The sequence below is a fragment of the Misgurnus anguillicaudatus genome, chromosome 14, assembly GCF_027580225.2.
Source record: "Misgurnus anguillicaudatus chromosome 14, ASM2758022v2, whole genome shotgun sequence".
In the NCBI taxonomy this organism is placed as follows: Eukaryota; Metazoa; Chordata; class Actinopteri; order Cypriniformes; family Cobitidae; genus Misgurnus; species Misgurnus anguillicaudatus.
The window spans coordinates 31,576,364-31,591,119 of record NC_073350.2 but is presented as its reverse complement, the minus strand read 5'-3'; the positions used below and the strand labels follow the sequence as shown (position 1 = coordinate 31,591,119).

Below are 14,756 nucleotides of genomic sequence, written 5' to 3'. Positions count from 1 at the left end.
CATCGAAACAATACTGCCTGATGCCTTCTCTGTCTTGATTGTTTGTATTTATCGCTCTGTAGAAGAATGCATATGTGCACAGGTGTGTAGAGATTTTTTACAAAGTGATATCGCCATCTACTGGCAGGGAATATGTAATACAGTGTATTTAGTTTTCTTGTAGATCTGTGTAGATGTGGACTTTTTTGACAGTGTTGTTTGTGAAATTTTTCAGAAATGGAAAGGAAAAGTATTTCAGTTTTTTACTACTTCCTTCTCGTCTGAACAAAGCCTAAATGTAGCTTTTATTTCAGGGTTGAAAAGTTTCATAAAGTTTCACTTATATAGCAATAATTTTAATATTTCAAAAAAATGTACTCTGAAAGAAATTGTTTTTTTGATTGTTTTATTTCGCCATAGACTGATTAAAATACATTCAGTGGCCTTTTGCTTCATAAATCAAAATGAATGCCTTCATAGAAGGAAACAAAATTTCACTAATACAGTGAAAAGTTTTTAAGATGCCTAATAAAAGGTCAATATCTTTACAAAAGACAGTAAAGTCACACTGTACATATACAAGTAGTACAATATGAGATATAAAGAAATCTCTTTGAACATTGTTATAATCTTAAGGATTTAAGATCCTTAACAACACGGTCTGCATTATTTCATCAGAAACACAAATACAAACCCAAATGGGTTTAACTTAAACTGCATACAATTGAAAAAACTCAATCACAGATGTTCAGAAAACTGAATGCTGAACAAAACAAACAACATATTGCTCAGATTATAGAAAATATCTTTCAAATTTGAAAGTAAAAAAAGCTTATTATAAGCTAAATTTGTGACATTGTCAGAACAAACATCTAGCACACCAGATGCAAATTCATGACCAATATGGTCATCAACGTTAAAAGCTATAAGCTTTTCACATTCATATCAATTTCATATCAAATCATAATCAAAATTATGTTATAAACATAGATAAATCAAACTTTAAACAAATAAAGTCAAAAGTTTCCTTTACATAAATCTGGAAGAATATTTTCCCATCAGGATTTCTTGACTCTCTTCATAGAAGTCAGAATCATCAGTGTACTATTACAGTACAAATATCTTTCCCAAACTGGATCTGAATATCAATCCTTTCTCAACAAGAGAAAATCAAAACTTCATTGAAGTCTTCATGTTGTCTAATGTAGAGTTTGTGCTATAGAGATGGTGCTCTTGTTAACATTCATCTCTTTACTGAAGATGTCCTGGTGTATGGAGTTCATCTGAAGCAGGACACTTTCACTCCTGATCTCTTCAGATGATGTCTGCAGGTTCTGGAAGTCTTTTTCTGTGTCATCTTTGGATCTCATGAAGACACCTGAAGAAGCTTTGATTGACAGCATGAAGTCCAGAACAGACTGCCGCTTCTGCTGCTGGTGTCTCAGGATCCTGACTGAAGATCATCTCCAGAAGATCTGCTTTCTCCAGCTTGATATCATCAGTAATTTTGCATTTTCTCCACTTTTGTCTTTCTCAACTGAAAACAGAAATGAAAACACGTTAAGTGACTTTGTCTTCAAACACATCAAGATTTCAAAGCACATGAGAGATGTTAAAGTCATGTTGATGTAGATGCTGCATGTACCTTGTTGTTGAGATGGAGATGTTCCTCTGAGATGATCACAGCTGAAGTGATTGTAGGCGTCATGTCTGTATCTCTGTGCTGTAGATCTCTGTACAGAGCTCCTCTATTTATACTCCCAAATCTCCATATGAATGTGTGAGGATTCAGCTCGCTGGAGTTTCTCACAGTTTGTAGCCAATGAAAGAGCAGAAACAGACAATGCAGCACATGTTCAATGATCAGAGACACAAAGCTGGTGTGTGAGGTCAGCAGGTGGAGCTGATGGAGAGACTCACTGTGTGAATGTGGGAAAGTTGTGACCCTGTAAAGAGATCTGATCTGCTGCCTGATGTTCACATCAATGTCACTGAAGCAGCACACGCCACTCAACACTAAACACACGTGTGCATGAGACATTCAATATTTTTAAAATTGTAAAGCATCAGACAGTGTTGTAGGCTTGTGGCACCTTATAAATAAACAGATTTAAACCCCAGTGTGTCCATCATATCTGTTCATTAAAAACTTACTCTTATAGACAGAAAACAGTAAGCAAAAGCAATGTTTAGTTTATGAATGTGTTTAATAAATACAGATCATATCTCAAGTCTCAGAGTTGTGTTGTGTTATTCAGAGATCATCGTCTTCATTGTCTTGGACTCCAGATGTCTGTTGTGTTTGTGTTGATCAGTGTGAGTAAAGATGTGATATGAGATTCCCACACTGAGTCTCTGTCTTCACATCAATACAACACAAAAGCATCCAGAGTTGTGAATGAAGCATTAGTGACGGCTGAAGACTCTCTTTTCAACCTGACGTCACAAAACCATCTGAAGAGAAACATCAGCACACTGACAAACACAACCTGACTTCATGCTGGAGTCAACAAGTTATAAATATACACAACTTTACTGATGTCTGGTGATTGTTTTGCGTATTAAGTGTATGAAAAAACTTTAAGCGGCCATTTGTTTAAGTACAAAAACAAAAAAGCAGTAAATGTACTTTGAGGTAAATTAGTAAATAAGATATGTATGTTTATAAATTAAATGTTTGTCTTTAATCTCAAGTGCACAATGCAAAATGTTTCTGTAAAATACAGATTAAAACGTTCATGATGTATAAAGTAAAATCATTTGTTACATTAAATAAGTGTGTGGACTCTCTTGTGTGTTTGTAATATATTGAGGTTGTTTGGTGGTTTAAGATGTTAATGACAGCAGAACTGTGATCCACGACTCCAGAGTTTTCCCACACATAACAATAGAAGTGTGTCTATTCATATGATAATGAAGTTTAATTCTAGACAGATTCTCAACAAGCTTTCTCACAAGTCTGCAATAAAATCTTTGCTTTGCTGTAACAGAATTGAAATAAACTTCAATTTAGAATAACATGTTTGTAATTCAGCTTTTTTTCATCATTTAATACCTGTATTTAAAACTGATATAGTGTAATGCATTCATCCTGACCTCTGACCTCTTTATTGGCACAGGTTATTTTCTGTGTGACCGGTTCCCACATGGAAAGAACCTATATGTGGATATATGTGCATATATGAAACCTATATGCAGCTTATATGCACATATATGCTTCATATATACAGCATATATGCACATATATAAAAATATATATGCGCATATATGAAACATATATGCAGCTAATATGCACATACTATATGCAGCACATATACAGCATATATGCACATATATAATAATATATATGCACATATATGAAACCTATATGCAGCTAATATGCACATATATGCTGCACATATACAGCATATATGCACATATATAATAATATATATGCACATATATGAAACCTATATGCAGCTAATATCCTAATGATCGGAAGGTTGAGTGTTCGAATCCCAACAGTGGCGGTTGGGATTGCATTTTTATGTGATTGGAAGGTTGGAGGTTTGAATCCTGGCTCCTGCAGTTGCAGACTGTCATTGGTTGGACCTTTATTTATGTTTAATTTATTAGCAGCTACAGATTTTAATCATTTTACCAATATATAGGTTAACATATATGTACATATAATATAGGAAAACGGCCAATTTTATATATGTCACATATATGTAAAACCTATATCAAAACCTATATTGAAACATGTTTATATATGTTTTTTCCATGTGGGTTGTAAACACATGAAAACATTATTATAAAATTATTATAAAACTTATTATATAATATAATAAGATGATTTTTGATAGATTTCTGTTTATTTTGTACATTGGAGACACAATCACTATGTTCCCTGGGTTCAATTTCACGACCTTCTGTAATGCTAACGCAATGCTCTACCCCTGAGCTAGATGCATTATCAGATTTTACAAAAAATAAAGTATAAGTGAAACTCTGTTTCAGGTTGTTTGTATCTTAACAAGTCATGATGTTTATTTGAGCAATGAAAAGGAAATAGTTTTCTTAAAATGAGTTAAGAGACAATTATATATTTAATATGATCTTTAAAATGTAATATTCACATCACTTTTTCACATAACTTAAACATACTTTTGCAGACATTATAAACATTTTTTCTGTAATTTGGCAAAAGTCAGTAAAGATGCTTTTTATAAACTTGAAGCCAAATGATGTCATTTCCTCAAAATCTGAAACTTTAATGTAAAAGCGCAGTATTAATGGTTGACAGATATGACTTAAACAAATTGTTAGAAAGAAAAATCACACAAACCTGAATTTAATTACAAAAATGTTAGAAATATTTGTATATTATGAATATTTGTGATGTGTCCTATATTGAAAGGTTAGACTTTAGATCTCATGTTCAAACATATTAAATGCTTTTTTATTTAATCATAATCCACACCCACAGGACTGATGTGAGACAGAGAGACACACACTTTCCCACACTTCTGTATTTACTACGGTAAATCACTCACACAATAGAAGTGTGTCACACTGACAGAACTGAACACAAAAGATCACAGCAGTTCACAAAGCTCAAAACCATCTGGATACACTTTATACTAATATATATATTTAAGTTTCATATTGAAATTATTTTGTACAAGGACGAACTATATAAAGAATAAATAATAATATTGATCATCTGCTTGTTATATAAAATTGTAATTGTTCATGTTGTAAATCTGAGAAACACATTCACTCTTTTATTATTCATCGTTTCTTTCAATAGTTTGTCAATATATTTGCCTGTACTGTTTGTAATTTTTGATCTCATATTTCAGATTTCACTAAGACTTATCTTCAGTCTTGAACATCTTGTGGGAACTTGAAACATCTCGAGTCCCCACATTCATACAGATGAATATAAGTGACCTTACTGACAGATGGCATTGATGAGAAAATCCCACCGATTCACTCAACAATCCAAAGACTTTTCTTCCCAAATCTGAGGCTTCTGATTGGGTGAGATGAGAGAGATGCTCATCTGTGAGTATAAATGAAAGCTACAGATGAAGATGAGATCTTCACTTCTACAGAGACAAATCTGAACTTGAACTTTAACATTTAGATCAACAGGACTCGGAATCAGTCATGACGACATACATGGACATTTCTTTCCAAAACAACATCAAACATCAACACGCAAGGTACAGAAAAACATCAGATCATTGTCTCACATTTATCCTTAATGTCTGATTCATGTTGAATATTTTAAATGAACAACATCTAAAAGAGATTGTGTTATTGTTTCAGATGTGTTCTTACATGTTTGGAAAGAAAGTGTGGAAACAGTTTGGTGAAAGTCAGATGTGTTTTGGGAGATTATCTTCAGAACGGCATCACCTCAGATATTTTGGAGAGAGTCGTGTCCTTCATCACCTTGAAAAGAGTTTTACTTTCTCATGAAGGTTACTCGAAATATTCTCGTGACTTTCTGCGTCTGTTTCCTGATCACAGCGAGGATTTAACAGCGTTATGTTGTGAAGAATAAACATCACAGGATCATATGTCATGAGAAATAAAAGACTTCAGAGATAACAACTTTATATTGTAAATAAAAGTGACTTTATATTTTTGAGTGAAAATTGATTTTTTTATTTTTACTCTCAAATGTTTTTATCAATAACTGTTGCTATGAGTAATTTTGTGCATTATATGCATTATGATTGACAGTTACACTGCATATATATTTTCTTTTATTTTGTAAATAAGTGATATTTCATGTGTAAATTATTTTATGCTACTTTTGAGTTTTAAGTGGCGTAAGATTTCAACCCAAACTACTTTTAATGGAAGTGTTGATTTATGTAAACATTGTGATTTTTTTAAACCACACAAAAGCACAAATCTGTCCAAAATAAAGAAAATAAATGCAAACATATTCATTGTATTTTATTCTGTTCAGACTTGTAATGAAGTTGTGAATGTATTTCAGGAGTCTGATTGTTGGCTTCTGTCAATCATCTTAAGTGTTTATAAAGCGTCTGTCTTCCTCTTGTACACAAACTCATGTCCTCATCTCATTTACTCTGTTTTACTGTAGTCCTGTACACTTCAGGGTTTCATCTTAAAAGCTCAAGATCTGAGTCTCAGGATTAAACTGAAATATCAAATCGAACTCATTTACTTCTGTTAAGACTGAATAAACTCATGAATAAACAATTTAATAAACACATCAGATGGATTTCTGTAATGAAGTCACTGTCAAATAAAAGTATCTCAAGCTGTCACTGAGGCAGTATGGTTTATAAAGATCCTGATGTGTAACAGTTAAATACAGATGTTTATACATTTGGTCCCAATATGTACGCTTGCGGTACTAATATGAGCTCTTTAGGTGCAAACGTTTGAAAGGGTACCGCCCCAATGACAGCTATAGGGATCATTTTTCTGACAGTGTAAGTTTATGCTCAGTTTGAAATTGAGACATGATAACATCACAGATGTTTATAGTCATTGTTTAAGATGATTTATATATGAAATTAGCGAAAATATGTTGTATATTTTCATGTAAAATCTGTGGTATTGCTGGTTTGTAGTCATTTTTAGTTTTTCATTCAAGTTAATAGTTTGGTTTAGTAAAGGTTACATATTTTTTCAAAACTGCAAAAATAGTAAATGAAGAACAGAATCGGCTACAAAACTTTAAACACAAACAGAATTTCGATCAATAATGAGAGATGAAGTGAAAAGATGTTAATTTGATTGTTTTATTGCAGCAGAAATACATTCACTGAACTGCTTTAGTTTTTTAAAACTCTTCACAGAAGAAAACAAGACGATCACACGATCAATTCAAATGATAAAATGTCAACAATGACATACATGACGTTTCTCATGAAAATCTAAACCTTCACAGAAGACACAATGACAGCTGTATACAATACTGACAAATACTGTTAATAAACAACAAATACAAACCCTCAAACACAGAGTCTAGTAACATTATGTCTATTATAGAGCAAAGACATAAACTTCAGACATGAAATATAAAGTCTGCTGATCATTAAATGTGTAACTCAATGTGAGTCATTTGATATAAACAGCACAGAATTCATAACAGATTCTTACCATTACAATAATATCAAGATATTCACATTAATAACATGTGATATAAAGTATCTGTAAGATAAATAATCTCAGAGGAAAAAAAACACCTCAAACACACAGCACAACATTCACAGAGCAAACACGTATGTGCATATTGATATCAATTTCATATCAAACTTATTGTATAAATTCCCTCTGTTTCAGATTAAAAAATGTTATAAACATTAATAAATCCAACTTTACACAAATAAAGTCAAACGTTTCCTTCACATAAATCTGGAAGAATTTTTTCCCATCAGAATTTTTTAAATCTCTTCATAGAAGACAGAATCATCACTGTACTATTACAGTACAAATCTCTTTTCCAAACTGGATCTGAATATCAATCCTTTCTCAACAAGAGAAAATCAAAACTTCATTGAGTTGTTCATGTTGTCTAATGTAGAGTTTGTGCTATAGAGATGGTGCTCTTGTTAACGTTCATCTCTTACTGAAGGTGTCCTGGTGTATGGAGTTGATCTGAAGCTGATCTCTTCAGATGATGTCTGCAGGTTCTGGAAGTCTTTCAGCAGTTTTATGTGTCATCTTTGGATCTCATGAAGACACCTGAAGAAGCTTTGATTGACAGCATGAAGTCCAGAACAGACTGCTGTTTCTGCTGCTGGTGTCTCAGGATCCTGACTGTCATCTCCAGTAGATCTGCTTTCTCCAGCTTGATATCATAAGTAATTGTGCATCTTCTCCACTTTTGTCTTTCTCAACTGAAAACAGAAATGAAAACACGTTAAGTGACTTTTCTTCAAACACATCAAGATTTAAAAGCACATGAGAGATATAGTTAAAGTCATGTTGATGTAAGTAGATGCTGAATGTACCTTGTTGTTGAGATGGAGATGTTCCTCTGAGATGATCACAGCTGAAGTGATTGTAGGCGTCATGTCTGTATCTCTGTGCTGTAGATCTCTGAACAGAGCTCCTCTATTTATACTCCCAAATCTCCATATGAATGTGTGAGGATTCAGCTCGCTGGAGTTTCTCACAGTTTGTAGCCAATGAAAGAGCAGAAACAGACAATGCAGCACATGTTCAATGATCCTATATGGAGACACTGCTTTCTAACAGATGTATATATTAGTGTCACACACACTCATGTCCTATATGATGGAGTCACGGAGACAAACAGTTTCACACACTTATGTATGCATAATATTAAAATCACTCAACACAAAACAAAATCCTGTCTCGCCTCACATGACCAACTGAAGAACCAGACACTAATAATCTGTGCTGTAAATCTGCTTACAAGAAAGCAAAACTCTGTAGCTACATTTAAAAAAAACATATAAAATAATAATTTAAGCCTAGATGTTATTTTTAAAAACACTGACATTAAGACTTTAATCAATTAATGTTTTATGGTTATTTTTTTCTATGAGGATGTTTCTTTCTGTAAATGTAAACCACATGCATTTTATTTCTTGTTTCTAAAGAAAAAAACTTAATTGTATGCATTTCTTAACCAAACGACCCAAATTGAAAAGCCACAGGGTATTTATCCATGTCATTATCATATGAATAGACACACTTCTATTGTTATGTGTGGGAAAACTCTGGAGAAGTGGATCACAGTTCTGCTGTCATTAACATCTTAAACCACCAAACAACCTCAATATATTACAAACACACAAGAGAGTCCACACACTTATAGAAATTAAGATGAATTAGTTTGACAAAACATTTTTGCTAATAAACTTTTGCATGAACAAAATTTAAATTGTAATAATTCTAAATATTTAATGTTTCTCTTAATGTCATAAACAAAACAACAACAAAAACATGCCAAAACGAAACCAAGTTTTAGCATCTGCTACTTTTTTTCTGATTTTACTAACGTGTTATTATTATACATTAAAGTAAAATTGTATTTAATGCATTACATGTCGACTATATTGTTCAATCAAGATAATAATATAATAATTTAAGAAAATCATAGTGTAAGAACAAATGTGACTCAAACATGTGTTTGTCAGTGTGCTGATGTTTCTCTCCAGATGGTTATGTGACGTCAGGTTGAAGAGAGAGTCTTCAGCCGTCACTAATGCTTCATTCACAACTCTGGATGCTTTTGTGTTGTATTGATGTGAAGACAGAGACTCAGTGTGGGAATCTCACATCACATCTTTACTCACACTGACCAACACAAACACAACAGACATCTGGAGTCCAAAACAATCAAGACGATGATCTCTGAATAACACAATACAACTCTGAGACTTGAGATATGATCTGTATTTATTTAACACATTTATAAACTAAATCTCGCATTTAAATCATCAGCTTACTGTTTTTTGTCTATATAAGATTAAGTTTTTAATTTACAGATATAAGGAACACCGGAGATTTAAATATGTTAATTTATAAGGTGCCACAGGCTTACAACACTGTCTGATGCTTAACTATTTTAAAAAATAGTGAAAGTCTCATGCACACGTGTGTTTAGTGTTGAGTGGCGTGTGCTGCTTCAGTGACATTGATGTGAACATCAGGCAGCAGATCAGATCTCTCTACAGGGTCACCACTTTCCCACATTCACACAGTGAGTCTCTCCATCAGCTCCACCTGCTGACCTCAGACCAGCTTTGTGTCTCTGATCATTGAACATGTGCTGCATTGTCTGTTTCTGCTCTTTCATTGGCTACAAACTGTGAGAAACTCCAGCGAGCTGAATCCTCACACATTCATATGGAGATTTGGGAGTATAAATAGAGGAGCTCTGTACAGAGATCTACAGCACAGAGATACAGACATGACGCCTACAATCACTTCAGCTGTGATCATCTCAGAGGAACATCTCCATCTCAACAACCAGGTACATTCAGCATCTACTTACATCAACATGACTTTAACATCTCTCATGTGCTTTTAAATCTTGATGTGTTTGAAGACAAAGTCACTTAACGTGTTTTCATTTCTGTTTTCAGTTGAGAAAGACATGAGTGGAGAAGATGCACAATTACTTATGATATCAAGCTGGAGAAAGCAGATCTACTGGAGATGACAGTCAGGATCCTGAGACACCAGCAGCAGAAGCAGCAGTCTGATCTGGACTTCATGCTGTCAATCAAAGCTTCTTCAGGTGTCTTCATGAGATCCAAAGATGACACAGAAAACTGCTGAAAGACTTCCAGAACCTGCAGACATCATCTGAAGAGATCAGGAGTGAAAGTGTCCTGCTTCAGATGAACTCCATACACCAGGACACCTTCAGTAAAGAGATGAATGTTAACAAGAGCACCATCTCTATAGCACAAACTCTACATTAGACAACATGAAGACTTCAATGAAGTTTTGATTTTCTCTTATTGAGAAAGGATTGATATTCAGATCCAGTTTGGAAAAGAGATTTATACTGTAATAGTACACTGATGATTCTGTCTTCTATGAAGAGAAGAAAGAAATCCTGATAGGAAAATGTTCTTCCAGATTTATGTGAAGGTAACGTTTGACTTTATTTGTTTAAAGTTTAATTCATCTATGTTTATAACATAATTTTAATTTGAAACAGAGGGAATTTATACAGTAGATTTGATATGAAATTGATATCAATGTGCACAAACGTGTTTGCTCTGTGAATGTTGTGCTGTGTGTTTGAGGTTTTTTAATTTCCTCTGAGATTATTTATCTTACAGATACTTTATATCACATGTTATTAATGTGAATTTCTTGATATTATTGTAATGGTAAGAATCTGTTATGAATTCTGTGCTGTTTATATCAAATGACTCACATTGAGTTACACATTTAATGATCAGCAGTCAGACTTTATATTTCATCTCTGAAGTTTATGTCTTTGCTCTATAATAGACATAATGTTACTAGACTCTGTGTTTGAGGGCTTGTATTTGATGTTTATCAACAGTATTTGTCTGTATTGTATACAGCTGTCATTATGTCTTCTATGAAGGTTTAGATTTTCATGAGAAACGTCATGGATGTCATTCTTGACATTTTATCATTTGAATTGATCATGTGATCGTCTTGTTTTCTTCTGTGAAGAGTTTTAAAAAACTAAAGCAGTTCAGTGAATGTATTTCTGCTGCAATAAAACAATCAAATTAACATCTTTTCACCTCATCTCTCATTATTGATCGAAATTTTGTTTGTGTTTATAGTTTTGTAGCCGATTCTGTTCTTCATTTACTATTTTTGCAGTTTTGTAAAAGATGTAACCTTTACTTAACCAAACGATTAACTTGAATGATAAACTAAAAATGGCAACAAACCAGCAATACCACAAACATGAAACTGAAGGTGACCTGTTAAAGCATTCACCTGTTTAAATATAATAAACACCACACACATTTTACTAAGTTTTAATACTTAGTAATAGTAGAGGTTTTATTTGGGCTAATTTCATATATGAATCATCTCAAACAATGACTATAAACATCTGTGATGTTATCTTGTGTCAATATTAAACTAAGCATAAAATTGAAAAATGATCCCTATAGCTGTCATTGGGGTGGTACCCTTTCAAAAAGTACACATTTGCACCTAAAGAGCTCATATTAGTACCTCAAATGTATATCTGTATTTAACTGTTACACATCAGGATCTTTTTAAACAGCACTGCTTCAATGACAGCTTGAGATAATTTTATTTGACAGTGACTTCATTACAGTAATCTATCAGATGTGTTTATTAAACGGTTTATTAATGAGTTTATTCAGTGTTAACAGTAGTAAACGAGTTTGATTTGATATTTGAGTATAATCTTGAGACTCAGATCTTGAGCTTTAAGATGAATCCCTGAAGTACAGTACAGGACTACAGTAAAACAGAGTAAATGAGATGAAGACAGACGCTTTATAAACACTTAAGATGATTGACAGAAGCCAATGATCAGACTCCTGAAATACATTCACAACTTCATTACAAGACTGACCAGAATAAAATAAACTGAATATATTTGCATTCATTTTCTTTATTTTGGACAGATTTGTGCTTTTGTGTGGTTTAAAAATCACAACACTTACATAAATCAACACTTCCATTAAAAGAAGTTTGGGCTGAAATCTTACACCATTTAAAACTTAAAGTGGCATAAAATAATTTACACATGAAATATCACTCATTTACAAAACTAAAAATATATATGCAGTGTAACTGTCAATCATAATGCATATAATGCACAAAAATAACTCAACAGTTATTGATAAAAACATTTGAGAGTAAAAATACAAAAATCTATTTTCACTCAAAAATATAAATTCACTTTAATTTACAATATAAAGTTGTTATCTCTGATAGTTTGTTGTGTTTTATTTCTCATGACATCATGATGATCCTGTGATGTTCATTCTTCACAACATAACGCTGTTAAATCCTCGCTGTGATCAGGAAACAGACGCAGAAAGTCACGAGAATATTTCGAGTAACCTTCATGAGAAAGTAAAACTCTTTTTAAGGTGATGAAGGACACGACTCTCTCCAAAATATCTGGGTTCTGAAGATAATCTCCCAAAACACATCTGACTTTCTCCAAACTGTTTCCACACTTTCTTTCCAAACATGTAAGAACACATCTGAAACAATAACACAATCTCTTTTAGATGTTGTTCATTTAAAATATTCAACATGAATCAGACATTAAGGATAAATGTGAGACAATGATCTGATGTTTTTCTGTACCTTGCGTGTTGATGTTTGATGTTGTTCTGGAAAGAAATGTCCATGTATGTCGTCATGACTGATTCAGATTCCTGTTGATTTAAATGTTAAAGTTCAAGTTCAGTTTTGTCTCTGTAGAAGTGAAGATCTCATCTTCATCTGTAGCTTTCATTTATACTCACAGACGAGCATCTCTCTCATCTCAGCCAATCAGAAGCCTCAGATTTGTGAAGAAAAGTCTTTGGATTGTTGAGTGAATCGGTGGGATTTTCTCATCAATGCCATCTGTCAGTAAGGTCACTTATATTCATCTGGATGAATGTGGAGACTCGAGATGTTTCAAGTTCCCACAAGATGTTCAAGACTGAAGATAAGTCCTAATGAAATCTCTAAGATTATTTAAATATGACTTCAAAAATTACAGACAGTGAAGCAAATAAACTAAAAAAAGAAACGATGAATAATAAAAGAGTGAATATGTTTCTCAGGCTTACAACATGAAAATTTACAATTTTATATAACAAGCAGATGATCGATATTATTTTCTCTTTTATAGACATTTGTCATTGTACAAAATAATTTCAATATGAAACTTGAATATATATATATGTGTGTATCCAGATGGTGAACTGCTGTGATCTTTTGTGTTCAGTTCTGTCAGTGTAACACACTTCTATTGTGTGAGTGATTTACCGTAGTAAATACAGAAGTGTGGGAAAGTGTGTGTCTCTCTGTCTCACATCACTTCTGGTCCACAGCAATCTCAGCCTCCTTAAAGTTAAGTTTTAGACTTAATGTGGTGGCTTACATTGCAGTAGACACATTTTCTGTGATGTTTTCAACACAGAAAACAATAAAACAAATTATATAGATTCTCTCTTATATGAAGACTCAATGTAAAAAATTTCAGATAATGTCCATTTTAAATTAAATTATTTTTACATGAGACAATTTTTAATGTTATTAAAAAAAGTGTTTTATTTTCATAAATAGTCTCATGACTACAATAAAACAATTCATGCCTCAGGTAAAATCTCGTATAATTGACACTTAAAACAACAACTTTCTTTTTAAATGAGCATCATTCCTATGGTCAAAACTTAAAGTGCATTTTCTGATTTGGACAAACTCATCTGTTTTGTTGGATTTCTATATGCAGTGAGGGTTTGTCATTGAAACACAACATTTATCATTAAATAGTTTTGATCACCTTTATTCAGCATTTGAAAAATGTCAATCATTTTGTATCAAACTTTCTACATGTAAAAGTTTATGAGTGTTTTCAAAGAGCTTTTGTGCTTTCATGTTATATTTGAGGTGTTTTGGTCATCATGTTGACTATTGCGATAAACAGTTTTTATTCATTTCATATATTTATTTATTTATTTTCATGGTGAGAAATGTAAAAGTGCTCGGTTAAGTCAATTGTATATTGTGGATTTGTCAAGTAAATGTTATAAGATATTTGGACAATGTTTTATAAAAAACAAAATCAGTTTACTCAACTGCATCGCTTTTGTATTTATAATGGCTTATGCAGCCAGAAAGTCCTTTGAGTGGATATGTATTAAATATATATATTGAAGTGTCTTGTACTTTTTTTTCTTTATAAAATAGTGGGATCTCAATAAGATCAGGACAACTGTTTTTTTCTCCTTCTGAAATTAAATCTCATTCCCTTCTTTTCTTTTTTTAAACACAATTTCCTCTCAAAAATCTCACAAACTCTTTGTTTCATTCACTCATCTCACAATCAAACTCATCATTAGAGAGACAAACATTGAGGGTTTATAAAAGTTTGTCAGTAATCTGTAACACCTGTTTCTAATAATGAACTAAACTCACACCAATTAATCTATTAACTGATTGTTCATCTCAAACTGCACCAGAAGAGGGCGCAAGAGAGAATAGAGTTTAAAACAGAAATATACAAACATTCTAAACATTAATATAAAACATTGGAATTATTTAATTATTATTACTTTAATAGTTGA

At 32.6% G+C, this 14,756-nt stretch overlaps 3 long non-coding RNA genes across 3 annotated transcripts; all 3 read right to left on the bottom strand.

Moving 5' to 3' along the window:
* Positions 1 to 368: 368 nt before the first annotated feature.
* LOC141369564 (uncharacterized) lies at positions 369 to 1,758 on the bottom strand. Its single transcript, XR_012373369.1, has 2 exons — positions 1,625 to 1,758; positions 369 to 1,516 (listed from the first exon to the last, which is right to left on the bottom strand). It is a non-coding gene; the product is annotated as an uncharacterized lncRNA (long non-coding RNA).
* Positions 1,759 to 7,416: 5,658 nt separating this feature from the next.
* On the bottom strand, positions 7,417 to 8,184 carry LOC141369563 (uncharacterized). The gene is made up of 2 exons (XR_012373368.1): positions 7,968 to 8,184; positions 7,417 to 7,853 (listed from the first exon to the last, which is right to left on the bottom strand). It is a non-coding gene; the product is annotated as an uncharacterized lncRNA (long non-coding RNA).
* Positions 8,185 to 12,595: 4,411 nt separating this feature from the next.
* LOC141369562 (uncharacterized) lies at positions 12,596 to 13,128 on the bottom strand. Its single transcript, XR_012373367.1, has 3 exons — positions 12,945 to 13,128; positions 12,784 to 12,854; positions 12,596 to 12,677 (listed from the first exon to the last, which is right to left on the bottom strand). It is a non-coding gene; the product is annotated as an uncharacterized lncRNA (long non-coding RNA).
* Positions 13,129 to 14,756: the final 1,628 nt, after the last annotated feature.